General features: G+C 43.9%; 4 long non-coding RNA genes across 5 annotated transcripts; all 4 read left to right on the top strand.

The window, feature by feature from the left end:
* Positions 1–1263: 1263 nt before the first annotated feature.
* LOC120733582 lies at positions 1264–3769 on the top strand. The gene is made up of 2 exons (XR_005695860.1): positions 1264–2234; positions 3600–3769. It is a non-coding gene; the product is annotated as an uncharacterized LOC120733582 (long non-coding RNA).
* A 1796-nt stretch (positions 3770–5565) lies between these two features.
* LOC120733580 lies at positions 5566–10614 on the top strand. Its single transcript, XR_005695859.1, has 4 exons — positions 5566–5809; positions 7637–7648; positions 9200–9205; positions 10525–10614. It is a non-coding gene; the product is annotated as an uncharacterized LOC120733580 (long non-coding RNA).
* A 3306-nt stretch (positions 10615–13920) lies between these two features.
* Positions 13921–26641, top strand: LOC120733579. 2 transcript variants are annotated; one of them, XR_005695857.1, is made up of 3 exons: positions 15907–16019; positions 16342–16347; positions 25253–26641. It is a non-coding gene; the product is annotated as an uncharacterized LOC120733579 (long non-coding RNA). The 2 variants fall into 2 exon arrangements; XR_005695858.1 differs by lacking the exons at positions 15907–16019; positions 16342–16347 and adding an exon at positions 13921–13930.
* On the top strand, positions 17523–20545 carry LOC120733578. The gene is made up of 2 exons (XR_005695856.1): positions 17523–19881; positions 19981–20545. It is a non-coding gene; the product is annotated as an uncharacterized LOC120733578 (long non-coding RNA).
* Positions 26642–27965: the final 1324 nt, after the last annotated feature.

Raw genomic sequence — 27965 nt, 5'->3', positions numbered from 1 at the left:
CACAGAAGAGGGGCCTGAAAACTGAAGGCTCTGCCTCCCATTCTACTTTTAAATACTCTAGGAACAACAAGTAGGCCTGCAGAGCGAGAGCCAAGTGCTCTAATAGGGTGATATGGTACTACAAGGTCATTAAGATAAGATGAGGCCTGATTATTTAAGACCTTGTATGTGAGGAGCAGGATTTTGAATTCTGGATTTAACAGGAAGCCAAAACAGGAGAAATCTGCTCTCTCTTTCTAGTCCCTGCAGCGCAGTACCTGTAATACCTACAATCCATTCTTCTTTTGCAGCATTTAAATAACCTTTATCAGATTTGATGGTTTTGTTACAGAGTTTTCAAAAAAGTGTTTTGCTTTTCTTTCACAAATGTTGGGATTAAATTGTGTTAAAATGTACAAAACAGTGATGTCATGTTTTGTGACTTGATGAATTTTGGAATCTTATGATTTAATAAAGAAATTTGCAGACTTGCACAGAGATAGTAAAATTATGATGACTGATAACAGAGACAAAGACAACAGACGATGAGGACAGGGAGGAACAGGGGTTTAAATGCACCAAGGAGACAGTCAGAGAGAACTCGGGACAACTGGAGGCATGTAGGGATGCAGGGACTGACAGAGACGGGGAAGACGTCTCATCGTGACGAGTAAAGTTTATCTTGCCTGGCTGGGCAGCTCTCTGGGTGCTCAGCACCCCAAAGCTCTGATCCTAGAATCGCCCCTGGTTGAGACACATTTTCTCTAACACCGGGTCTCTGTGGCTTTTAAACACCTCAACACGCTGCACCAAAAACTGGTCCACCCCAAGGATCGGGTCCCCCGACACAAACAGAGTAACATAGTGTACGCTGTTAAGTGCAGGAGGATTGTCAGGATTTATACATCGGGGAAACCAAACAACCTCTGGCTAAGAGGACGGCACAACACAGCAGAGCCACCTCGTCAGGCCTGGACTCTGCAGTCTATGCACACCTACAGGCCAGTGCACACTCTTTCAATGATGAGGATGTAACATCCTGGACAGGGAGGAACGCTGGTTTGAGGGCGGAGTCAAGGAGGCCATTTACGTGAAAAGGGAAAGACCATCTCTGAATGGAGGAGGGGCCTAAGGGTCCATCTGTCACCATCTTACATGCTGTGAATGGGACTCATGGACATGGATCAGTGGTTGTTGATCAATGGTCCTGAGAATTTGCATGATTAAGATTAAGGAACTGACCTCAGCCCCAGTGGGCTGGTTTCAGTCATTATGCAAATGTCCTGTTTATAAGATTGAAACCTGCAGCTGAGACTGAAGACGTCACCTGATGATGACGAAACGTTTCTCCCACAAAACGCTACGTCCAGATGAACAGAACCAACTTTTGGAGACTCGTCTCTTGTACTGACTCACAGTTTTGTGTCTCTTGCAGCTGTTTCATCGGGCATGTTTGTTGTGACCCAGAGTCCAGATGTTTCTGTCATGGAGGGAGAGACAGTAAACATCACCTGCTGCTGGACAAGAACGTCTGAAAGATTCAGAGTGGCCTGGCTGAAAAATCAAACAATAATTAAGAGAGAGACCAACGCAAATCAATCTCCAAGTCTCTGAAAAAGGAGGCAAAGACTCATCTTTGAACATTTCAAACATCAGAGGATTCAGGAACATCTGTAAAGTGACTGTGGAGATTCCATCTTTAACTGTGTCTAAAGGAAATGGGACCATCATCACAGTCAGAGAGAAGACGGTGAATAACAACAACAACAACCACACAGACTCCAGTGAGTGAACACGTTCAGTTTGGTGACCAACACGCCTCCAAAATATGTCAACGTCACCTTTTACAGATTAAACGCTGTCACATGAAAGTTTAGTCTGTCACGTGTCTGTGCTGTTACCGTACACGTGGCAGCCTTTGGTCGTCTGAAGGGACGATTAATAAACATTGAATCCTCCAAACCAGAGCGATGAAACTACCTGAACGTCTGTCAGCTGAAAACCTTCAAACTTACAGACGTTTGTGACGACTGGCTTAGAAAAATGTGAGCCTGTGAATCTACTAAAAAAAGCTTTTGTTGTAGTGAAACTACGGTGATGATAAAGAACGAATGAAGAGCTGAGCTTTGTTTTGTGTGAATCTCAGCTCCTTCATCATCGACGGTCATCTTCATCCTGAGGAGTCTGCCCTTCATTCTCCTTGTTCTGATCTTCTGCTGCTTTAGAAACAACTGGACCACATCACGGCGTCACAGGTCACTACAACACATCTGAACCAGACTCTGTTACACTTCATGTGTTTTGTGGTTCTTGTAGTTTGTCGGTGTGAGTTGGTGTACGTTGGCGCGTCGCTTTGGTCCAGACTGAAGTACCAACGATGGGATTTTATATTCATGCTCCTCAGAGGATAACCCTGTCCCTGAGGTTTGGGTGTTTTTTAGTGTCGACTACAACTTTTACTACTGATAACTACGGATTATGTTCCCAATGAGATCGTCTGAAACTTTTCTTCATAGAGAAATGTTTGACTAAATGTCTTAAAGGTACCATCAAACTTTAATTTATTCATGTTTAAAGCTAATTACTAAAGACAAGACAGATGTTACCAAGGTAACAGGCTAGCTTAAGGTGGCTAACAGTCATATGTTGTATCACTGCAGGGTCTTTACCTTACAATACAGAAAGCACCGTGTCCATCTTTTATACGCAGACGAATAAAGCTGCACTGTGTCACGAGTGATGTGCAGACTCAGGGATGCGTAGAGTGATGCAGACAACAGCAGCAGGAAAAGACCTTAGCAGAAAACGAGTGATTTATTTAGATGGATGCAAAAGTGCAAAAACACAAAATACTGAACGATACACTGAAGAAAAAACACTGGCACCACTGAGACACAAGAACAGCTGCACCAATGCTCTGACGAGGAACAGAGAAAAACACAGCCAGTATACTGAAGGGTGATCAGGGAAGTGGAGACACATGGGAACACAGCTGAACTGATTAAGAGACAAAGGAAGTAAAACTTAAGACACTACACAAGGAGCACAAGCTCACCAAAGTAAAACAGGAAGCAGCAGGGCACAAAGACCAGCAGTAAAACCCGACACACATAACAGAGTAAACAGTCACGACTGGACTGTGGAAAGGAGGAAACACAGGAGAGAGTCAGAGGAAACAGGATGGATGAACTAATATGAAGAGACTCTATAGAAGGGAAGTGACGCACGGGGGCGGAGACACGGGGAGACAGAAACTAAATCAAGACAAGACAGGCAAAATAAGATGGAAGTACAGAAGAAAGAGACGCAGACTGGACACAGAGAGGAAGGGAAACAGACACAGACAAACAGGAGTTCCAGAATAATCCGTGAGACGTAAACTTCACGCTTCAGCAGCGCTGTGAATATGTTTCATCTACACTGTAACTCTGTTACTGTTGATAACATGCAATTATAAAATGATAGCTTTAAAATACGTGTTTGTATTGTTCTGTGTCAGCTGTGGTGAAGTTGTTTCAACAGAACATGTTGTCACAGCATCATCAGTTATAATCTTGTAAAATTACAAACGCGTGCATCACTGTGAACATGCAAAGTGTAGCTCATGTTTCATGTTTCAGCTGCTGGAAGTGAAAGCATGTCTGCCCAGAGAGGAGACCAAGAAGAAGAAGTGAGAGAAGAAAAGTGGAAACACTGTAGAAACTTTACAAACTTGTTCAGCGTTTTTGGTTTTGTTTTAAATTTATGTGATGATTCCAAAAACACTGCTGATTAAAAATGACTGATTGACTTTTGACTGATTGTCTCATTTAATGAATTAATTAATACTCATCATAGTAAACTCCTCTGGGTTACCATAGTAACACGACCAGTAAAGATGCTGTGGCATGCAGACTGGAGCAGCAGGGATCAAACCACCGACCTTTCTATTGTCAGGTGACCTGCTCCACCTCCTGAGCCCCACTTCTCATGACAAATGACTTCCTTTTCCTTTTCTTTTATTCTCACTGACACTTGAGGATCATGTTTGATCAGAGGTTTTCTTATCACGTCTCTGTTCTGTGTTGGCACAGATTACACAACACTGACACAATGTTGTGGGTCTGTGTAAACAGTGTTTCTGTGATGACCGCAGCTCACTGTCCTGATCGTTCCCTCCTTTACCGTCCTCCCTGTTAAACATGTTAGCATGACCTTTGCTCCAGTTTATCACCGGGTCCCATCATGCTCTGCAGCTCTGTGGGTCAAACTGAAAACACTTTGTAGGTGTTGTTTCCTGAGCTCCTGCTTTTTCTGCAGCCACAGGATGTACCAAGGCTCAGGGAGGGGCAGCCATGTGACCAGTTCGGCTGAGAGAAAGAAGACATAAAACACGTGCTGTGGCTGACCTTTGAACTGGCGCCAAACGCAGCTATGCAGGTTAGCATCATGCTGGTCCACTCTCCCAGCCAGCTGTTGGCGGTAATGCACCACCAACTGCCAATAAAATGACAAAGAAGAACAACCTATGTGGGTGTGCGGGTTGATAGGTTACTATGTTGGGAGCTTGCTGAGTGGATGAGTAAAAGAAGATGGCTTTGTCAAAAATACTTATAAAGTTATAAAGAGTGGAAATCTGAAGAGCTGTTATGAAATCAAACATAAGAACTTCAACCAAAGCTGTGCGCCTGGGTCTGACGGTAGAACAAGAAGAATAAATGAGGTATGAGCGGCTACACAGCTGATAACAGTCTGTGACAGCACAACAGCATACGAGTGTTCACTGTGAGCACGGTGGATTTTAGGAGGACACAAAAAGGAAAATGATAAAGAGTGAAAGGAAGCTGCAGCAGAAACACTTTTTAGTTTGGAAGAGAAACAATGTAACACTTTTAGATGGAAACAAAGTAAAGTGCAACAATTTACCTTCAATAAAAAATAAATTACATCCTATAAACATTTGAACCGTTTGATACTCAAACATAAAATGAAATAAACTCCATAAACAATCAAAATGAATTCAAACTGATCAGCAACATTAACTCAGGAGCACAATATATGAAACACTTTAACCTACAAAACAAAAACGAATCAAAGAGTTTGTGCTGATTTCTTTCTTTGATCAAAATAACAAAGTCAGCATTAATGGCTCCGACGAGCACGTTTTGCAGTGCACAGCTTTTCAAAGCAGCTTTGAAGCAGGATCCTGCAGCTCTCAGCTCCTGCTCAGTGTTTAGCTGGGACCTGGACTTGGTCTGCAGCAGCAGCAGAGAAGCCTCACAAAGATGAGACTAAAGGAAGAAGAACGCCCAGAGCCTGCTGCCCTCAGAGTGGATACTGCTTCTCTACACTCAGCCAGAATCCACTCAGTGTCTGTGATGTGAACTGCAGTCTCAGTGTGGAGCCAGACGTCAATGAACTGGTTCTGCTCTGCAAAGCTGAAACCACTTGGAGCTGGTCATGCTGGGAACTGTTTTCGTGGAAGTCCTTTTAAAAGTATCCCATCAGTGATGAAATATGCTGCTTGATGTATGGAGTCACTGAGGCGGCATCATCGTCAGTAGTGTCAACAAATTCATGCAGGTTCTCCAATGAATCTGTGTCTCCTGTATCGAGTCTCCTGCCCCACACTGCAAGCTTTCAGTGACAGAGCTGATCTTGTGACCTGAGGGAGGTTTTTATCTTTCCCTTGAAGCTGTAGATTTACTTCATTTCCAAATATGTCACTCAGGTAGGCCAGTTTTGCCAGGAAGCTCTCATCACTAACTCTGCGACTTCATACTTGTGCTCCTGCTCCAAAAACATCTGATCTGCTCTCTGAGCTCAAAAACTCAGGACAAGACTTTTCCTGGTGACAGCCGCCTGGCTTCACTGTGAAACAGCACAGCTTGATGTTCGGCTCCATCTCCTCACAGACAGCAGAGACACTCTTGTTTTTACTGGTCTGGTCTTTATAAAACCGACTACACCAATAATTTCAGTCATAACCTCACTGAATTCAGAGGAAAGCTGCTCTCAGTGTGAAACACTCCAGCAGAGGGCGCTGTTACGTCCTTATTGTAACACAGTTACTGTGTGCAGTTAGACTTCATACATAATCTGCACTTATTTCCACCAGACATGCTGTCAGTAAATGATTGGTTTCTATTGATTCTACTTCCTGTTGACTCGTTTGATGACAGTGAAACAATCACAGCTGATTGTGTGATGATGTAAACTGTCACTGTTACATTCAGTGTGTGTGACATAATGTTAGTGCAGGCTGATAACAGCCTGGTTCTGTTAGAAACACATGAACGTGTCCATAGATCAGTGTGTGTTTAACATGAGAGCTTCAGCCCTGCTGATGTGTTAAATAAAGACCTGCAGGAAAACTGATGAGACTCTGAAATAACTCTTTATATTTATAATGTAACTCTGCATCAAAAGAACAACAAAGGATCCCAGACAGGTTTCTGTGAACAAAGACATTCTGATGTTTCTGTGTTTCTAACAGTTTGACATTATTAGTAAACAGACTGCAGTGAGCAGCATTTATAAAGAGCTTCTATATAAAGATATGACAGCTGTTTGACAAGTTTATCACTCTGTGTTTGGACCTGATCAGTCCAGCTGTTTACCTGAAACATGTTCTGTTATATTCATGTTCTTGTCTCTGTTGAAAACACATTTTAATGTCCCTCAGATTTTTCTCCCAGATGAATAAATATAAAAATGACACAAACTGACTGCAGCTGCTTTTTGTCCTTTCTGTCAGAAACCTTCATGTGACTCATGAGAGACACGTTTCAGCTGTTTGTGACAGATCAGAGGCCAACAAGTCATTTATAACACTTTCCATCATTGTTTAAAGTTCTCAGTGTTTCTGTGTTGCTGCGTATAGGATCTCCCAGCATCATCACTGTGCTGTCCAATCATTGTGTGCGAGGTTACCCTTATAGTGCGATGTGTGTTTGCACAAAGAGAAGCATGTGTGTCAAATATAAATAAGCACAGAACAGAAACAGCTGCTCGTTTCTTCTGTTTAGAGTCAAGTTAGTGTTTTGTGTCTTTGTTTGAGGCCTGATGTCGAGCAGAGGTGTGTGTAACTGCACTGCTCTGTTATATGTGTGAAGTGTGTGCTTCTCTTCAGCATCATCTTTGTCACTGCTGATTCCTTTGTGTCATCATGTGTTGAGAAGAGAGAACAGTTATAACGGAGGAGCAAAAGGAAGCCCTGAAATCTGCATCCAACAAGGAAGTGTTGGCTCACCAGTGATCCCAGCAGAGCCACTGGTTTGGCTCCAGTTGTTATAGATTCAATGATGTTGTTGCTACAGATACATGTCAGCATCTTTATTGAATTTAATATGAAGCAGAAATGGTGTCATTAGGAGAAGAAGAGGAGAACAAGTCCGGCGAGGAGGCAGCAGCTCTTAAAGATGAAACAGCAGCTCAGCCCTGAGCTCAGAGAGCTGCACATGAAAAAGCTCCTCAAGCAGATCCTGTCAGAGGTTTGTCATCAACAGGAGGAACTGTTCACATCATAGGATGAAGATGCTGTCAGCTGGATGAAGAAGGTTATTTAATGCAAACGTTCACACTGAAGTCAAATTGTTGTCGTGTTGAACAGATTCATGTACTGATCGTCTCCAGAATGTTAGAAGAGCTTCAATGAATCATTAGAAACAACTTACAGCTGCACAGCTGTGTCAAACACATCTGTGTGTCATTGTGGGATTGTTGTGTTTCTACATGTGACACACGTCTAAAACATGCACACAATCTGAACACAAACAGGGACTCATGTGTTCCCACAGCCAGATGCTGAGAGCCATTTCCTTGTAGTCCTGTGTCTACATACATGAACCATTAGATGTTATTGGAATGATTGTCAGCTCTGATAGTTTCATGTGTGTTTAGCTGGACGCTGTTTGATCCTCGACATGTTTAAAGGCGTCCAGTCCTGAGACACTGGGGCTGGAAACAGCTGTGATGTCATTGGACTGTCACACAGACAGAAGTGCATGAAGTGAGCAGCCGAGTTTGTTTTGGATTGTTTTGGATTCAGCAGCATTTGAAAGGTCGACACAGACACGTTTGCACACAGAAAGCTGAATCTGTCATATGCCACAGTGAACTCACTGTTCAGTGTTTTTCAGGAAGCTTCTTAACTGCCTCTGCTGCCAAACAAGCAGCTGATGTCCTTGAGAAGAAGCTGAAGAAGTCTCCAACAACAAATACAGGAAGTGGACTTTCAAATACTAGATTCACTTTAGGCTCACAGAGAAATGACTCAACCAGCTGTGTTTGACTATATGAAAGCTCAGTGTGTGTCTGCACACAGACTGTTGTGTTGGACTGTTATTCAGTTGTCTGCTGAATGTTTTCAAATGTCTGCATCTCAGCTGTGATGAGACTGGGGGTCACGGGAGGCCACCATAGCAGCCTCTTCAACATCATGACATCATCATAAATGCTGCTGGACTGTCTGATGGGCTGACGGTGAAAAAGCCGTCGGGAAGGAAACAGAAGACATTTCAGAGGCTGCAGCAGATTTCTTTGATTCGGGGCCTTTTTCAGCTTTATTGGACAGAGCAGTGAAGATAAGTGACAGCAAAGCAGAGAGAAAGGGGGCGTGGTCAAAGCCAGGCCAGCTGCTCTCCACCTCGTGGTCACCTGCTCATCCTAGTGAGCTCCACCAGCAGCCCTTTCACACACTTTACACTGTCAAACACTGTGTGTGGACCTCAGCTAACAACAGGCTACATTTAAGTCTGGACTACATGCTTTTATATTGTTTTTATTCCATCAGCAGCTCAACATCATGAGCAGCTTTGACATAAAGACATCAAACTCAAGCTGACTTTAAACTACTTTTAATACAGGGGCTCAAAAACAACAACATCTTTATTATATATCAGGACAGAAAGTCATTTCATCTCAAAGGGAAACAGCTGTATTTGGAATAACCAGCACTATCAACTGGTTTGGGATCTCCACCAGTTTCATGTCTTTGCAGCTTCTCCAACAAAGTTCCTGTAAAATCAGCATGTTTGTCTTTATTGGTTTGATAGTGATTGATTATTCAGTCCCAATCTGCTGTCATCTAAAGAACAAAATGATGTTTCTATGAGTCACAAAGCTCCAGATGTTGTCGGCTTCACAAAGAAAACAAAGAACTTAAACACAAAGTGTTTGGAGCCAAAATGTTCCCAAGCTGCTCTTGTTGAAATGGCAGAGGTACAGTGGTGTCTAACAGCACACTGTGGAAGGCAAACATGTTATTGTTGGATGAAACTTCATGAATCCTTTGTAGATTTGAGCTGTTGGAGCCTTTCTTTTCTCTTCAGCTGTACAGATGCTGAGGAGGCAGGTGGAGCAGGTGGAGCTGTTGTGATGCTGCAGAGGGTGTGTCTTAGTAACTCTGTGAGGCAGAACTGGATCCAACATTGTGGATGTGTTGATGTTGGAGCCATTAAGAGTCTCTGGCCACACTGTAGGATTTCCCTTTGATCCACTGTGGGGGCATTTTGGAGGCTGTCAGTGAAACTCTTCATGTTTGTGTTTGACTCCAGTTTATAGAAACAGAGAAATGTGTCATGCTTTTGTTCGGCCTCCACAAATACACACATTTGTTCATTGGTTGGACTTTTTGGAAGGAGACACATTGAAAACCATGTTAATAAGATCTTGTTGTTTCCTGTGGATCCGACACAGAGAGTGGACTTCAGACAGAAAGCGTGGAAGAGATTTTAGAGGCCGTGTGTGGCAACAGGAAGTTTCTGTGTGTTTGCTGATCTTACATGTGGAAAACAACACGTGATGTTTGTGAAGTTCTACAATGATCATTGTTCTCACAGCATTTTGAGTGGGAACAGTTCAAACTGGGAGTAGTGGGAGTTATTTACTGATTGAAACAAGCTGGATGTTTCTGTGACGATGAAGATCAGCAGCTCAGCTGATCAATGACATCTATCAGTCGTTTCATGAGATGAAGGCATCAGCAGACATTTGTTCTGACTGTGTGATGATGTCAGAACGTCAGGGCTCTGCTTTAGTCACTGCTTGATGATCATTGGCTCATTGTTGAATCCAGGGGCCCAGTCTGACCTCTGACCTTTGCTGCAGGTCTTCTGTGTTATCTCCACTTTCATGTCTGATCTTCTACTTGTAGTCCTGTGTCTATATATACAGTGGTTTTCAAAAGTATTCGTCCCCTTGAACTTTCCCACATTTTGTCACATTACAGCCACAAACATGAATCAGTGTTATTGGAGTTCCAGGTGAAAGACCAACACAAAGTGGTGCACACGTGAGAAGTGGAACCAAAATCAGACATGACTCCAAACATGTTTTACAAATAAATAACTGCAAAGTGGGGTGTGCGTAATTATTCAGCCCCCTGAGTCAACACTTTGTAGAACCAGCTTTTGCTGCAGTTCCAGCTGCCAGTCTTTTAGGGTCTGTCTCTGCCAGCTTTGCACATCTACAGACTGAAATCTTTGCTCATTCTTCTTTGAAACAGCTCCAGCTCAGTCAGATTAGATGGGCAGCGTTAGTGAACAGCAGAAATTGAAATTGCAGTGAAGTCAGCTAGAAACTTAGTGACGTGGACATCATGCAAAGACTGCCAGACTCTGTAATACTGCAAATGATCAGTGACTCAGGTTAACACTAAACTTTAAACGGCACCTCTGTGTCTCTGTGTGCTGAACATCTAGGATTGAGTCAGGCTGCATCAGCTGAAGCTGTTATTTGTATATATCAGTATTTTTTATTCAGGTGTGGGGAAAATACGTAAGACTGCAGTGAAGCGATGCACCAGATTAATCCCTGGCCAAAGGTATCGTACTTAAATCAGACTACTGATCCAGCCACATCAGCCTTTTGTGAGGTCTGTTTAAAGTTGACTAAAAGTGAACTGCAGGTTCCTGAGAGGTGGACTGTGAGCACAGAAACACATGTTCATACATACAGCTGCAGCAAACTTACATGAATTTTAAATAGATTTGTTACTCTGATGTCTGTCTCTGTGTTAGTCCTCTGACAGACTGGTGACCTGTCCAGGTGTGTTCTACCTATGACTACTGGGACAGGCTCTAGCCTCTGTAATAGAAATGTTCTGTTATTCTCATTTAAAGTATTTAAGTGCTTATGCATATGCTTAGTTGTGACACTGTTACTGTTCAGTGAATGTTTCTAAAACTAGATGAACTTACTTCAGCGTCAGCAGTTTGAGAAAACAAATCCCTTTACAGGTGCTGATAAGGCCAAGGGCACAAAACAGCATAACCATTGATGCGTTAGGTTTCATAGCGAGACACGTGAAGTGTGGTAGGATCAGTTTAACTTCCTCTTCCTTGGAATGCATAAAGAAGGAGGAGCACGACCTCTGTGGCAGCGCTGACATGACTGAACTGTGATGTTTGATGTGTGTTGGCGCAGTAATAAATAGCTTGATCACAGCTCTTTCTGTGTTGCAGACTTTATTTTAAAAATTCCACGACACCCCCCCCCCCTCCCACTGTAAACATGAATTGAATATTCAGAAGACATTTGTTTAAATAGTTCTACAAATCGGAGCTGTTGGTGTGTCCTTGGATTGTGTGGTAATAATATTAGAGCCTGCAATCTTTCTTACTGAATCTCTACTCTGAGTCATATATATATATAAACACCCAGCACGCCCCTGCGGGCGGTTTATCCTTCAAGCTTGGGTCCTCTACCAGAGGCCTGGGAGCTTGAGGGTTCTGCACAGTATCTTAGCTGTTCCCAGGACTGCGCTCTTCTGGACAGAGATCTCCGATGTTATTCCCGGGATCTGCTGGAGCCACTCGCCTAGCTTGGGAGTCACTGCACCTAGTGCTCCGATTACCACGGGGACCACCGTTACCTTCACCCTCCACATCCTCTCGAGCTCTTCTCTGAGCCCTTGGTATTTCTCCAGCTTCTCGTGTTCCTTCTTCCTGATATTGCTGTCATTCGGAACCGCTACATCGATCACTACGGCCGTCTTCTTCTGTTTGTCTACCACCACTATGTCCGGTTGGTTAGCCACCACCATTTTGTCCGTCTGTATCTGGAAGTCCCACAGGATCTTAGCTCGGTCATTCTCCACCACCCTTGGGGGCATCTCCCATTTTGACCTCGGGACTTCCAGGTTATACTCGGCACAGATGTTCCTGTACACTATGCCGGCCACTTGGTTATGGCGTTCCATGTATGCCTTGCCTGCTAGCATCTTGCACCCTGCTGTTATGTGCTGGATTGTCTCTGGGGCATCTTTACACAGCCTGCACCTGGGGTCTTGCCTGGTGTGATAGACCCCAGCCTCTATGGATCTTGTACTCAGAGCTTGTTCTTGTGCTGCCATGATTAGTGCCTCTGTGCTGTCTTTCAGTCCAGCTTTGTCCAGCCACTGGTAGGATTTCTGGATATCAGCCACCTCCTCTATCTGCCGGTGGTACATACCGTGCAGGGGCCTGTCCTTCCATGATGGTTCCTCGTCTCCCTCCTCTTTCTTGGGTTTCTGCTGCCTGAGGTATTCACTGAGCACTCGGTCAGTTGGGGCCATCTTCCCAATGTATTCTTGGATGTTCATTGTCTCATCCTGGACTGTGGTGCTGACACTCACCAGTCCCCGGCCCCCTTCCTTCCGCTTAGCGTACAGCCTCAGGGTGCTGGACTTGGGGTGAAACCCTCCATGCATGGTAAGGAGCTTTCTGGTCTTTATGTCAGTGGCTTCTATCTCCTCCTTTGGCCAGCTTATTACCCCAGCAGGGTACCTGATCACGGGCAGGGCGTACGTGTTGATGGCCCGGATCTTGTTCTTACCATTCAGCTGACTCCTCAGGACTTGCCTGACCCTCTGCAGGTACTTGGTGGTTGCAGCCTTTCTAGCGGCCTCTTCATGGTTCCCATTTGCCTGCGGGATCCCCAGGTACTTGTAACTGTCCTCTATGTCTGCAATGTTGCCTTCTGGTAGTTCAATCCCCTCAGTTCTGACTACCTTCCCTCTCTTTGTTACCATCCGACTACACTTCTCCAGTCCGAACGACATTCCAATGTCATTGCTGTATAGCCTGGTAGTGTGGATCAGTGAATCGATGTCTCGTTCACTCTTGGCATACAGCTTGATGTCATCCATGTACAGGAGGTGGCTGACAACTGCTCCGTTCCGTAGTCGGTATCCGTAGCCAGTCTTGTTAATGATCTCACTGAGGGGGTTCAGGCCTATGCAGAACAGCAGTGGGGACAGAGCATCTCCTTGGTAGATCCCGCACTTGATGGTGACTTGTGCTATGGGCTTGGAGTTGGCCTCTAGTGTTGTGCGCCACATCCCCATTGAGTTCCTGATGAAGGCTCTTAGGGTCCCATTGATCTTGTACAATTCTAGGCATTCCAGTATCCAGCTGTGGGGCATTGAGTCATAGGCCTTCTTGTAATCAATCCAGGCAGTGCACAGGTTGGTCAGTCTGGTCTTGCAGTCTCGGCTGACTGTTCTGTCTACCAGTAGCTGGTGTTTTGCACCTCTGGTATTCTTGCCAATTCCTTTCTGTGTCCCACTCATGTATTGACCCATGTGCCTGTTCATCTTAGCCGATATGATGCCTGACAGGAGCTTCCATGTAGTACTGAGGCAGGTTATTGGTCGGTAGTTGGAGGGGACCAGTCCCTTCTTGGGGTCCTTGGGGATCAGGACCGTCCGACCTTCGGTTAGCCATTCTGGGTGTCTCTCGTTAACTAGCAGCTGGTTCATTTGTGCTGCCAGACGCTCGTGGAGTGCAGTCAGCTTCTTTAGCCAGTAGGCGTGAACCATGTCGGGCCCTGGTGCTGTCCAACTCTTCATACTGAAGACCCTTTCTTGGATATCTGCCACTGTGATGGTTACTGGACCCTGTTCAGGCAGGTCGCTGTGGTCTGCCCTCAGATCCACTAGCCACTGAGCATTGCCGTTATGGGTTGCGTCCTTCTCCCATATGCTCTTCCAGTATTGCTCCGTCTCCAGCCTTGGTGGTGCTGTTCTCTTATTATTGTTCCCTTGCCACTGAGAGTACACCTTTGCTGGTTCTGTGGAGAACAGCTGGTTTATTCTCCTGCCTTCTATCTCTCTGGTGTACCTCCTCAAGCGGCTGGCCAAGGCTGTGAGTCTTTGCTTGGCAGTTTCCAAGGCCTCAGGTATGGACAGCTTGCTGTATTTCTTATGCACCTTATTTGTCGCACCTTGCTGCAACTCCGTTAGTTGGCTAACCTCCCTCCGTGCTACTTTGATCTTGCCCTCTAGCCTCCTTCTCCATGGAGGGTACTGCCCCTTGTCGCTGTTCAACTTGTAGCCAAGCATCTCACTGATCACTGCTGCCGTATTGTAGATCAGCTTGTTAGTGTCGGTAATCGTGGTTGTAGGTATTGTCCGTAGTGCTGCATTAACATCATCTAACAGACCTTCTGAGGGTACTTCACGTAATCTTGGTAACCGGCTACGGGGGATCCAGGTTTCAAGCTTGGCCATGATCCTATTTTTCAGGTCAGTTCCTCTCGCACTCAACGATCCTTCTCCTATCGCACTTGGGGCTATGTACCCGATCTCGGGTGGGGGTGATGATATCGCCCCCCTGACCTGGCGTCCTGACTCCTCCTTGCCGTAGCATTTGTGTTGTACCTCGTCAATCTCTAGCTGTGAGAGCAGTCCCTTCTTTCGAATGTTGGAACACTGAGCTACTAGTTGTTTCGCCGTCATTGTGGATGTTGGGTATCGAAGAATCCATAGGTCCCTCATCCTATTCATGTAGCCCCTTCCGCCGGGGTTACTTGCGTAGTAGCATTCCAACAACGCCCTGTTTTCGTCTCTTGCCCACCGATGCCTTCTTGTTCCAGTAGCCCACTTTTCGTCAGGGTGCCCTGGTTCCTCAACACCTGACGCGGACCTTGTTGATCCGGGCGACGTCCGAGCCGGCATGCCTTCATATTTATCTGTCTCGCTCATGTCTGCGGTAGGCTTGCTTAGCATAGGGGGTCTAGCCTTAGGACCCTTACTGGATACAGACGCCCCAGGCAGGAATCGAACTTGCGATCCTCTGTTCCAAAGGCGTGTAGTCTAACCACTACGCTATCTATATATATATATATATATATATAATTTTTTTTTTTTTTTTTTTTTTTTTTTTTTACATACATACATAGTTTTTCGTTGCCTTATGGTTCCAAGCGCTGTCACCAATCTTTGCATTTTGTTATTATCTCATGACACTTGTTTAATCAGCTACCATCTCTCCTGTGGACTTTTTAATGTCTACAGTCTCAGACCAACACAGCCCCGCCCTTCCCATATTAAATTCTTGATGAATGTGTGTTGTTGTTATTCAGCCTGGTTCAATGTGCCCCTTTCTAACTTTGAGCACCCGCCCCTTTAAACCTCTCTGCACGGCCCTGCACTGAACTCACTATCTTCTCCACCTAACAGCCTCCACATGTTCTCACTGTAATTTTCCCTCATGAATGAATTTATGCTGCACTAATCTGAATGTTTGCAGGGAAATCAAACGCATTTCACACGCAGTACTCGAGCTGACTTACCTTTGATTGAATGACGACTTGTACACGCTGACTCCACAGACAAGGTACGAAATATGTCAGGCTACGTCTTCAGGGTTTCTACTCCACGGCCGTATTTCATACGGGTCCACATTTCCAATGCACGCTATTTTCTGCAAGTACCGCCGCTTCGCCTCTGGACGCAATCGGTCTCTATACAGTCCGTTCTCTTTTGAGCTGCTTTTAAGCATCTTGTAATCGTCGTTCCAACACAGTGTGTTTGTTTGGATTCGTAGACCTCAAAAATGGTGCCGCGCTGCCACAATGCATTGCGGCGTGACGTCAACTCCAAAGCCCTATCCACAGGTTTCTGTAAGAGTGTACGTAGGCTGCCATGACAGACCACTACTTCCGTTGTCCGGTTTAATACTTCCGGTTTCTCAAAGCGAGACCCAGCGTTCAGTCGTTGCTAACAACAAAATCAGTTACTTTGTGCGGTAATAAGTGGCTTTACCTGTTCGAAGATGAGCTCGGGTTCAACGTGTGCTGTCGTCGGCTGCCACAATAATTCAAGAAAACTGAAAAACGCATTAGAAACATTTTTCCTTGAGCATCAACAACTTAGAAAGGCCTGTCCGTGCCCACCGCCCTACGCACTGCACTCTATGCCGCGGAAGGAGGATCGGAAACTAGCGTGGCTGGCAGCTTTAAGACTCAAACACCCTCCAAAGAGAGTTTATGTTTGCTCCTTTCATTTTATCGATAAAAAGCCCACAGAGCTACACCCCGACCCGGAGCTTTATCTGGGCTATGACCGACCCCCACCGAAGAAAAGAAGAAAGCTCACTCGGACCACTTTGAGTGTGACAGCTTCCAGTAAAACGAACAAAAACACAGTAGTGTGACTCCTTAATCACAGCCTTTGACCAGTCCAGTGTTTCTGTTTCAGTGATTTAAACATTGTGATATCCAGATAAGTGATATACCTTCCACAGAATAGCAGCCGCATGACTACATGATCTCCCTAATCTGGCGATACAGGAACAGCCGACTGTCTCCACTACTCCACTTTCTCTTAGCATTGCCCATGCTAAGTGTTTCGCTTGATTAATACTCTGGCTCGGCTCTACAGCTGCTTTAAGAAAAATAAAGTCGCCTTGTTTGTTGAGCAGTACTTTATCAATGTTGTTGCTGTGCAGGTAATTATACGCCTCGGTGCTCTTATAATTACACAATTCCTCGCCATCAACGCCTTCGGAAAATACAAGGTAATTAATAATGTTGATGTAGCTAACATCGGGCCATAGTTTCATGTCATCTACCCACTCCGTGAGAAGTGACGGGTGAGGCACTGCAACTGAACTGTCCTCGCTGCTTTTTAAAACATCTCTACTGTGTATCCGCCTTCGATGTGTTGCCATTTACTCCAGGTAAAAGAAACTGCAGTGAGAGAAATCTTAATCAACAGTGAAGGTGTAACCCCGCAACTGTCAACAACAGCGCAAGCGGAAGTATAAAACCGACTTCCGCTATGAATCGGGGTAATGGCGCGAAATCAGAAATACTGTGGATAGAACATGTTCTTTTTCATTGTCAAAATGATCAGGAATAAAGAAGAAAACTGATTCAAAACCTGTGGAACCTGCCAAAAAGCAAGTTTTACTGCAAAGGATTTCTAGATGTGAAGGTTTTGTGGCTTTTTTCAGTTTCTAAAACAAACTAATTTGTACAGAAGGATATGAAGATGTATATGTCTGATAGTGGGTTTTTTTTTTTAGATTTAATATATTCATTTATCTCTTCACTTAATTTTTCTTTCTTTCTTTCTTTTTTTTTTTTGGCATGAGCGATTTCCGGTCCTCACTCCAAGCCAGTTGGTGGCGGTAATGCACCACATGTTCTATCACAGCTGCGTCCGAGAGGACAGGAAACGTCTGTATGCGTCTGCAAACCAGGTAACTACACTCAGCTGAGCCTCTCTGCTAGTCGTTATTAGTTGGGGGGTTTTGCGTCACTTTCTCTCGGCTTGATAAAGGGCTGTATAGAAATCTCTGGTACGTAATGTGACCAGGAGATATTTTATTTTGTATTCTTATGATCACAGTTATAATCAGAAGTATCAACCATTAATCATTTACCATTGTTGAACCAGTTGACAGAATAATCTTTGAATCACATCTAGGTGACTTTGACTAGAATATTAATCTACACAGATTATCAGTACTTTAATTAGTCTACTGTTGTTCTGTACTATTCTTGTTATTTGCTTAAAGCTGTTTCACAGTTCTGTAACCACTCAGAAGCTTGTGGGTCCTGTTGGACCCTGCCTTAGTTCTATGTTCAGTTCTGCACGTACGCCGGCCTGTAACAACACACACACTTGATAAGAACAGAAAGGTCGTCTTAGGACAGTCTCTCTGAGAGCTGCACTATTACAAAATGCACAATGTATTACACACTTGTTTTTCTCTAAAGTAGCAGTTCATGTCCATATTAGGTAAACTCTCTGAACAGGCCCAAACTGTTATCATTTCCAGTAATATCTAACTGTGAGGTCGGCTCAGGACATGCTCTCTGTTCGACATACACACACAATAGACACGAATAGAGATACACACCACACACACACGGTTTCTCTGAGTGCTGGACTGAGTGGAAACATCTGGAGGCCATATAGGGGAACTTTCTGAGTTCCCCCTGACTGATACCGATCATGTGACTTGACGTCATCATTGTAATAAAACCCTTGTGAAGAAACTGTTCGGGGGAGATCAGCGCTTAGAGCCTTGTACTGCTCATCTTCCCCATATGTACATATGTATAATAAAATCACCTATTCTGACATCCACTGAGACCATGCAGCCGTTTGTCTTTTCCTCAAATTCGAACCATGACAATCTGGTGCCGAAACCCCGGTTTGAGGAGGGATGTTTTAAGGAGCTTGGCTGACGGCCTAGTGGTGTCGGACGGACACCCAGGAGCTACACTGAGTGATGGGCCCTGAAAATATGAGAGGTAAGCACCGCCTGTTGGAAAATAGGTGCTAAATTAAAGGTTCACTCAGTGGAGCTTCTGTTCGGTCCGTGGTGATTTTGGGGTAATTAGTGTTAGATGTTTGGGGAATATTTTACTGATAAAAGGTATAGCTGTTTATTGTGGGAGCGAATTTTAAGAGGTTTAAGAGGTTATATGAGGTTAAAATAATAAGGTTTTAAGGTGTGTGGAAACAAATAACACGGTTTAAAGGGTGTGAAAACCGATGTAGATGGCTGGATGCCAGCAGTCATCTGGTTAGTGTAGGGTATTTGGTTTAATTGATTAGCAGGGACGCGGTCCCGGGCTTCAGATAATTAAACGGGAGCTGAGAGCGCACCGTGAGGCTTTTAAAATAAGTAAAATTAATTAGGACTGGAGACGCGGTCTCCTATGGATGCAGTTTGTTCAGCAGGTGGCGCTGACCCCTAATTGCGGACGCGTGGTTAGTTTTAAGCTCGGAGTTGGCCTTCCGCGGGGATTCGGACTCCCGTCAAAAAAGGCTAGGCATTCAATGGTTGTTTGCCTTACTGCATTGATTGATCGATAGGGTCGCGGACCCGGCTGCCTCCTACTTAAACGTCAGGAGCTTGTGAACTTTAAGTATAGCCAAAAGCGTGAGCTGGGACATTCATAGCCTTTCACGCAGCTGGTGGAGATCCTTGTTTTTTACCTGGCGGGGTGCAGTCTTTTAAATTAACTAGAACTTAGTAATGAGGCCGTTTTCAAGGCGGCGTCCTTGAAACGGTAATTGGTCAGCAAGAGCGTGGCTCTGGGCTGAAAGACGCTTTTAAATTATTCGAAAAATTTAGGAACACCAGCAGAGAAATAGAGAAGAGAAGTTGTTCTGGCATATGGTGTTTTCTTAGGAATTCGAGCGCTCTCGAGAGGGCGGTCTCGAAGCGTGTAATTGGTCAGCAAAGGCGAGGCCTGGGCTTAGATGCTTTTAAATTGGTCAAAAACTTAGGTGTAACCTCTTCTGGCATAAGACGTCTATGCGGGCCCGTGTGTAAATACAATATAAATTATGTGTGAGTCTATATAAAGTGTAAATTACTTGTATAAAACTGTCTGTTAAGTTGTCCTGTGGTTGCAGTGTTTTGAGTGTTCTGAAAAAAAGGAAAAGCAAAACTCTTTTTCTCTCACTGAGAGGGGGCTGTGTGTGTGTGTGAGACAGGAAGTGTGCATGCCCATATAAGAGAGATGAGGTAAACTCTGGCCAGACAGAGCGTAGGAAAAAAAGGAAAAGTGTCTCTCTCTCTTTCTCTGTCTCAGGCAGCAGCAAGGAGGGGGGGTGTCTAACCCCGCAGTGTGTGTATGAGCAGAGAGGGACAGAGAGGGGGGCAGCGTGTGTGTCCATTTGATATTAGAGGAAAGGTGCCAATTTTTTCCTCTGTTTCTTTGGTGATGAGTGAGCATGAAGCGAATGCAGCTTTTAAGAAGAGAAATGGAAATCATATTAATGCTATGCTTTAGTGTGCCAATACAGGCTACAGATGAATAAAGGTGGACTTCTCTCAACCTGGAATTTTGAGTACGGCACCAAAACCAGTAGAGTAGCAGTATTGGAAAGAAACAAGCCAAAGTTTGGTTTAAAATTTTACAGCTTGACCTGGCACTTGTCCCCATCCTGAGAAGAAGCTCAAAGGACAGTTAATCTTCTGATGAAGACCAATAGAACATCGTGACCACTTGAGAAGAATTTACAAGCAGTCAAAAGACAGTGCAACTGAACTGTTGACCCTGAAACCAAAAATTGACATGCACTCTGAGTTACAGGCTGGACAGTCGAACGGTGGGAAGCACTGGACACTGATTGTCAGATTTGCCATACTTGGAGTAATCTTGAAGAGACAGAAAAGAAGAAACCACGTGATGGAAAATGCACGGTGGACTGCAGGCTGGTAAGAACAGTGTGACATGACACTGAATGTGATATTTTGCCAGGCTGGGACTTAATCCAGAAGGAAGATACTGAAGAGAAACAGAGAGGAAACGAACTGTGTTTGTTGGTGAATTCAGGACCACAGATGGACACTGAGAGAAGAGGACGGAACCAGTGAGAGGTGAAGCTTGACTGTAAAAATACAGGGTATAACTAGATTGAAACGAAAGTCTGAACTCATGATGGTGTTTAGAGATGTCCACCAGAAAACTAAAAGAGGTAAACAAAAGAAGATAAAATAAAGAAAGACAATAACTGGCAATTACATGAGTGAATGGAAAACACACATACACAAAGTGTTACATGTGCAATTGTGTTCTTATAGAGAATCAGAAGTGAGACAGTTTTAAATTAAGAAATCAGTGACACGATGCAGGAATTAATTCTGACTGTAACATATGGAGGCAATGAAGAAAGCAGCTTACACGCACTGAACATTAACAAAAATACATAGGAACAGCAATGAAGACCTGCTTACACGTATACACATGACATAAGCTGGTATTGCTGACCAGAGAAGGGAACCTGGTAGTTTAAGTGCTCATGACAGTAATAAAATGTCTCAGTTGTGTTTCTACAGGAGGAAAATAAACAGAACTGGATCAATTCTCCACGTACAGCAGTCGAAAGGAAAAACCTATGGGTTAATTTGACTGGATCTGATAAGGCAAGTTTCTGGTTGAATTGTTCACAGCGCCATGTCTCCACAAACCTGACAAAGTGGGGCCCTAACTTCTGGCAGAGGACCAGGAATGCTGTTAATAAGGTGGGAGTTTAAAAATTTGGGTTAGTAAATTGGGGAAAGAAAACTGACGGCTTAAGTGGAGAATTATGAAGGAGTCTGACACGCTGCAAAAGCAACATATGCAAATTCACATACACAAGCAGAAAACGCATTAACCCTACAAAGACAAGACAAGCCCACGATGATTAATGCATAGACATTGATTAAACCTGGCTGAGAACACAAAGAAAATAAAAACAGCTTGCTGTTTGTATGAGTGATAGAATGGTGTGAATGGTTAATAAAAAACATTTGAGTATGTTGAATCTAGGCATGTTAAAGTGCATAAAGTGCAAATTGTGTGGTTTTATTTAGATTTTCGGTGTATTGAGGAGGTGGAATTATGTGGTGATGACTGACTGATTCTGTCAGTCAGGTTTGGGTGGTTGTTGTTTTTGTTTTTAAATAGAGGGAGTTTTAGGAAACACGGACATGTCCGAGAGGGGCCCATTATTTTTGTAACAGTGCACTCAAAGAAAACCTGTCAGGTGATTTTGTTTTGTTTTTGCGTTTTCAGGAGCTAATAATCAGCTCTCTTTTTCTCATTTTTGTTCTAAGCAGGCCTGCAACAGTGAATAACAGCACAAATTATTCAGCTACCGGTGGGGATCTGATTAGGTCGCAAGTCCCTGTCTAAAGGATTGTCGCGATTCAATCCAGTCAAAAACATAAGGAACTATTTTCCGATGGAAAATAAAAATGAAGGAGCCCAGTTTGAATAAATCTGGACAAACAATTTGCTTTTACTAGAGAAAGTTTCTGTTTTATTGGTGGGGTTTAAAGTTAGTAAGGAGTTAAATCAACCCTCCTCAAGAGCTCAATAATTTAGGCAGTTATGTTTATACAAATACTAAATGTATGTTTAGTGTCTTCATACAGGTGGTTTTTCTTAATCTGGAAACCCGAGTACGACAGTAGGAGACAAGCCAAGCTTTGGCTAAAAAATTCACGGCTGGACACCAGAGTAGTCCCCACGCCTCCTGGAAAAAAGAAAGCATGAAGTTTTAGGCGTGTTTTTCTCGCTGAACTGCTCTGGGTGCTCTCTGAATCTCACCAGTGTTAACCTCTGGCGGAAGACGTGGAGAAAAGGAAAAGATGTTCCTGGTAAATGACTGAAACAAATAAAACCACACACAACCAGAGAAAGGTATGAGAAGTGTGAGGAACAGACACATGTGCGTGTTAGTGAAATGCCTCGTTTGAGAAAAAGTTAAATTAACCCACATACAGACGCACCCACACATGCAATGAAGAAACAGCTTACATACATGTGCACGTACAAGCAAGGTTAAAGTAGCAACACTTAACATACACCTGTTTTTAAGTGATATAGTTTATCCACTACTGACAAATAAACTCTCTGGGTTGCAGGACAACAACTTAACTTCAAAAGGAGAGACACTGGTCATCCAGTGTGGACACGACAAATTTAGTGGTTGAAAGAGTTAAATTGTGACATGTTTTGGTTGATTGCTTAAGACAAATGATTACTGAATGACAGAAAATTCCTCTTTAGGTTTTTGAACATGATTTTAAGGATTTGAACACGTACCTGTGTTGTCCTGCCAACTTGGGGGGTTATGAGTTGAGTATATGGTGAGAAAAAACAAAAGGGGGGGAGAGGAGGCCCCGTTGTTTCTCCCCTCTCTGGATAACACAGCCGATACAACACAGCCAACACAACATCATTTTCCTGTTCGCCTGTGGTGGTTTTGTTTTTGTTTTTTCTGAAAGCCGAAGCGGACCTGGACTCCTACCCTCCTCTACCATCGTTGCCCTCTCCGCTACCATCTTTGACCCTTTGACCCCTGAAGGCTACAGCAGCTGGACACACAACAACAACTTGAGGATGTCAACAGTGCTGCAGAAAGCGAATGCTAAAGCTTCAGCTGACAGAGCTGTGACGAGACGCGCATTAAGCCTGGAAGAAAAGGGAGGGTGAGCAAAAGAATGCTGACCTGTGAGAAGAGCCAAACAGCAGAGCTGCAGAAGGCTGTGGAGCAAAGTAAGGACAACATAAACAGACTCCAATCTGACGTGGAAGGAAAAGACTCTGAGGTTTTTGCCCTCAGTAAGAGCTCAAGGCATCAGAGCAGAAACTGAGCACGGCTTCGGAGGAGCTGGATGCTAGCTGAACTCATCAGTCAGACGTGGAGTCTCACATACAGGACTTGAAATCAGGTGGAAGCTTGCTGGAGCAGGAGGTCGTGAGACATGACGCAAAGCTCCAACAGCAGGAGCAAACCCAGAAAGAGCTACAGAAGCAAAAGGGTCAAGTTACAAGGAGAAGATGCAGGCAGCTGTAACAACGGATGCAAACAGACCCAAAGAGGAGGGAGGACCCCAGGGCAGGCTTCAGGCCGTTGGTTTACTTAAATGACAGAACAGGAAGGTGATGGACACAAACATACACCAACACACAAACACACACTCCTGCAGGCCCTGACTCAGAATGAAGAGAAACATACACATGAACACTTATGCACTCGTTGAGGGAGTGAAAACTGATACACACCCATGCACCAAAATCAAAATGTTGATTCAATTCACTAAGAAGTGACACATAATGCTCCAGCTGCTGCAATGAAGAATGCTTTACTGACAAAGGCTCAATGCTGCACACAACAAAGTCAAATACAGAATCTGCTATAATAATAAGAAGCCCAGAGGGCATTTGTGTGGTCTGGGGAGCAGAGTCCCGAGCGGTTTGGTTATGAAAACGATGCCTGTGCGAGATATCTGGGGCTTAAGGCCTCGACTCAATTGTTTACTGTACACTAAGAAGAAAAGAAAAACGATGAATTAACAGTGTGAGTCTTATTTCAGAGCGCCACATCATTGTGATGGAGATTTAATAAAAGGAGGAACACACGGACAAAGAAGGAGAAAGGGGGGCCAGCCCTTGGACACGATTGCCTGAGGTATTAAAGTTCTGTACTAAGTTCTGGTTTCCAGGGTGAGAAAAGTCACGCAGTGCCAGTAGTAGAGTTGGGTTGAGTGATGATTCTAAATTACTGTAAGTAAATCATCGTACACCCGTTCAAGTTTCATGATAACTGGGATCTAGACCTTGTTGAACTCTAGGCAATTTGAACAGGTAAAATTGGAGTGACCAAGTAGCAGTTGAATAAAAGTCATTGAATAAGTGTTGAGATAAACTGGCAGAATTAAGAGAACTAAAACATTTCAAGAGCTCAAATTACTTAATATGGAAACGGTTCAATTTTGTTGCACGAATGCAAAACAAATAGGTTTAGGAATATGAAAAGGTTGAGGTGGTGTTGATTTGACTCTGTGTAGGTTTAGGTTTGGCATTTTTACCGATGGGAGGAATATTTAGTGACAAGTCCTAAGACCCGGGCGTTTGTATTCTTGTTTTTGGTACCTTTCATTTTATTTTGTTTTATATTTTGAACAGTGCACTGATTTTTGTTTCTGAATCTTTTCTTTAAGCAGATCTGCACATCGGAAATTACAAACATTACACGTCGGCGAGAAAATTGTTGTAAGTGAGTTTCTCCGCATTGAAATGGGTTCTGGAGGAAACACTTATGGGGACAATTAGGAACGAGAGTCCCTGTCCAAAAAAAAAAAAAAAAAAAAAGGATTCACCGAGGTAATCCGATCTCAAGTTCTTCTTTCTCTTTTGAAATGACGTCATTTTGCTGAGGGCGGAAATCTAAATGCGGCGATGTTTTCCACTATCAGCAAAGAAAGAAAGGATGAATGAATGAATGAACGGATGAAAGACTGGAAATAAAACAAACGGACTGACTGGTAAAGGATGACAAGACTTGACTACGACTTAAGGTTAACCTCCACCTAGATAGAACAAGAGGGTGGATGAATTTATGTGTGTTTCTTTTTACAGGAGTAGAAGGATGACAAAATATTCAAGGATGAGTGAACTTTTAAATGCCATTTTTGTGTCGTGTGTTGCTTACAGAGGTAACTGCGCAGCGTTAATATATATTCTTCTTTACAGCGTTACAGTTCTTAATGTTTTCTTCTGACAGGAGATCTTTTATAGCACCTCTGGAATGTGGATGCCTGACTGCGGTCAATGTGCTGCTAATGTTTGCTTTGCTTTGGTAAGGATGGGGGCAGTAGAAAATAGACAAGTGACATGAAAACCAAGAATAATAATAAAACAAGTAATAATAACAAATAACTAATTTGGGGACAGTTTGACCTAGAGCTCACTAACTGGCCATTAGGGGGCTCTGAGTGATAAACAAGTGGAGTAACATTGCACAAGTGTGAATAAAACAAATTGCGGCAATAATAGTGATTTAATGATTGGAGAAAACCTGAACATGATACTTGTCTGTTGTGCTGAATCTTTTATTACTCTATGATGTACAGGTGGTTGTGAATGAGCTGCTTGATTTAACGGATTTGCTTTTTAGGTAAATTGGGAGTTGAAGGAGCTTAACATGTAACTGCTGACTAACGTTTTTACACAGGGTTACAGCTTGGCGGGAGAGTGTTTTGGAGAGGATGTGTAATGTTCTCGTGCAGTTTCCAGTGGGGAGATTGCAAATACAACTAGAACTATTAATTGTGACTAATGGTCTTTAATTGCAGGTGTAACCATGAAGATTTTTGGTATAGATTGCAGGTTGTTGCTCATTATTGAAGTGTGCTCATAAAGGCAAAAAGCTATATCGGGGGTCTATGATTTCGTTTGTGTTTTAATAATTTAGGTATGGCAAAATTAAAGGTTTCTAGATAATTTAGGGAACCAGTGAGAAGCATAATTAGATGATCAGAAATTAAGTACTGGACTTAAACTTAAGTTGGAATTAAGAATGCCCAATTTGTTTGTGGTTTGTTTACTTTTATACACAATTGCAAATGTGCTTATAACGAGCTGGCACTTGGTCTATGAAGGTCAGTAGATAACAAGATTAGCGTATTAGGGGTAGGAAGAGAGGTGTGTTGGCTTTCTGTCTCTTGCAGAGGAGGGAACAGACACCAGACGAGGTCACAGATAGGTGAGGATCCTTCGCAGCAGAGATCGACACAGTGATGGCCGAGACACCACCTGGGTCCAAGGCTCATGGCGTTTGGGCTCGGGGAAGTCCCCTCAAAAGGATGGGTCCCATTAACACAGCAATAATCATGAAGGGGTGGCGGAAATCCAGGAACACCAGACCAACGAGGGTGAATGAGCAGGGGGGAGCTCAGGGAAAGGCGTATTTCAAGTCACAACACGGGTGGTAAACAGAGGCAGAATAATCCTCTGCAACGTGGCTGACTCGCTCAGTAGTCTACCTGACGAGTCGAAGGAAGAAGAATCCAAGGGCGTTTCTTCACTCCAAGAGGAGGTGGCAAGGTGGCCTGAAGCGTGACAGGCTGACACTCGAGTCTGAAGCTAAAAGATCAGCTGGGTTGTGGGACAATTGGAAAACAACGGAGGTGTTGGGGTTGATAAGTGTCATAACGTGTTTGTTTGGTTTGGAGACAAATCCAGGTGTGAGGAATGTGACCAGGAGATATTTTATTTTGTATTCTTATGATCACAGTTATAATCAGAAGTATCAACCATTAATCATTTACCATTGTTGAACCAGTTGACAGAATAATCTTTGAATCACATCTAGGTGATTTTGACTAGAATATTAATCTACACAGATTATCAGTACTTTAATTAGTCTACTGTTGTTCTGTACTATTCTTGTTATTTGCTTAAAGCTGTTTTACAGTTCTGTAACCACTCAGAAGCTTGTGGGTCCTGTTGGACCCTGCCTTAGTTCTGTGTTCAGTTCTGCACGTACGCCGGCCTGTAACAACACACACACTTAATAAGAACAGAAAGGTCGTCTTAGGACAGAGAGCTGCACTATTACAAAATGCACAATGTATTACACACTTGTTTTTCTCTAAAGTAGCAGTTCATGTCCATATTAGGTAAACTCTCTGAACAGGCCCAAACTGTTATCATTTCCAGTAATATCTAACTGCGAGGTCGGCTCAGGACATGCTCTCTGTTCGACATACACACACAATAGACACGAATAGAGATACACACCACACACACACGGTTTCTCTGAGTGCTGGACTGAGTGGAAACATCTGGAGGCCATATACCGACTGATACCGATCATGTGACTTGACGTCATCATTGTAATAAAAACCTTGTGACGTGGTTGTTCGGTGGGAGATCAGCGCTTAGAGCCTTGTACTGCTCATCTTCCCCATATGTACATATGTATAATAAAATCACTATTCTGACATTCACTATATCCCAGTCGTAGTCTCTTTCTCAAAATCCGAACCATGACAGGGTCTTCAAGCATTCGTCCGAATACTTCTCCTGCCCATGTGTCTGACTTGGCCGTTGCTTTGGAGTGTTTTGACCTGCTGGTCTGTGCCTGCTCGTCTCTTGCTGGTGTTGGCAGCTCAATGAAAGCCGGTTGTGCCATCCTTTCCACCGGTGAAATCATTTCCTCGTTTGTTGGGGTCCGATCCACTTCTCCAGTCTGGTCTGGCAGGCTCTCTCTTGTTGGTTCGGCTTCTGGCCTGTCTCCTCTCTCATGTGAACAGGAAGATGAAGTCAAGCCTTCATCTGCGGCTGCTTCTATCTCTTTCCCTTCCCCTCTCAGGGACTGACATTTAACTGTCATAGGCCCTTCATTATGAAACACCAGTGGTGCCCTGGTGTATTCAACATCAGCTACTCCTCCTACAACCGCTGCCGTCTGTCCATCTGGGCCCTGAACTTGTCCT

The sequence above is a fragment of the Simochromis diagramma genome, unplaced genomic scaffold, assembly GCF_900408965.1.
Source record: "Simochromis diagramma unplaced genomic scaffold, fSimDia1.1 OVJJ01000219.1, whole genome shotgun sequence".
NCBI lineage: Eukaryota > Metazoa > Chordata > Actinopteri > Cichliformes > Cichlidae > Simochromis > Simochromis diagramma.
Note: the sequence above shows the minus strand (reverse complement) of the source record. Positions and strands in the feature narration are given on the sequence as shown.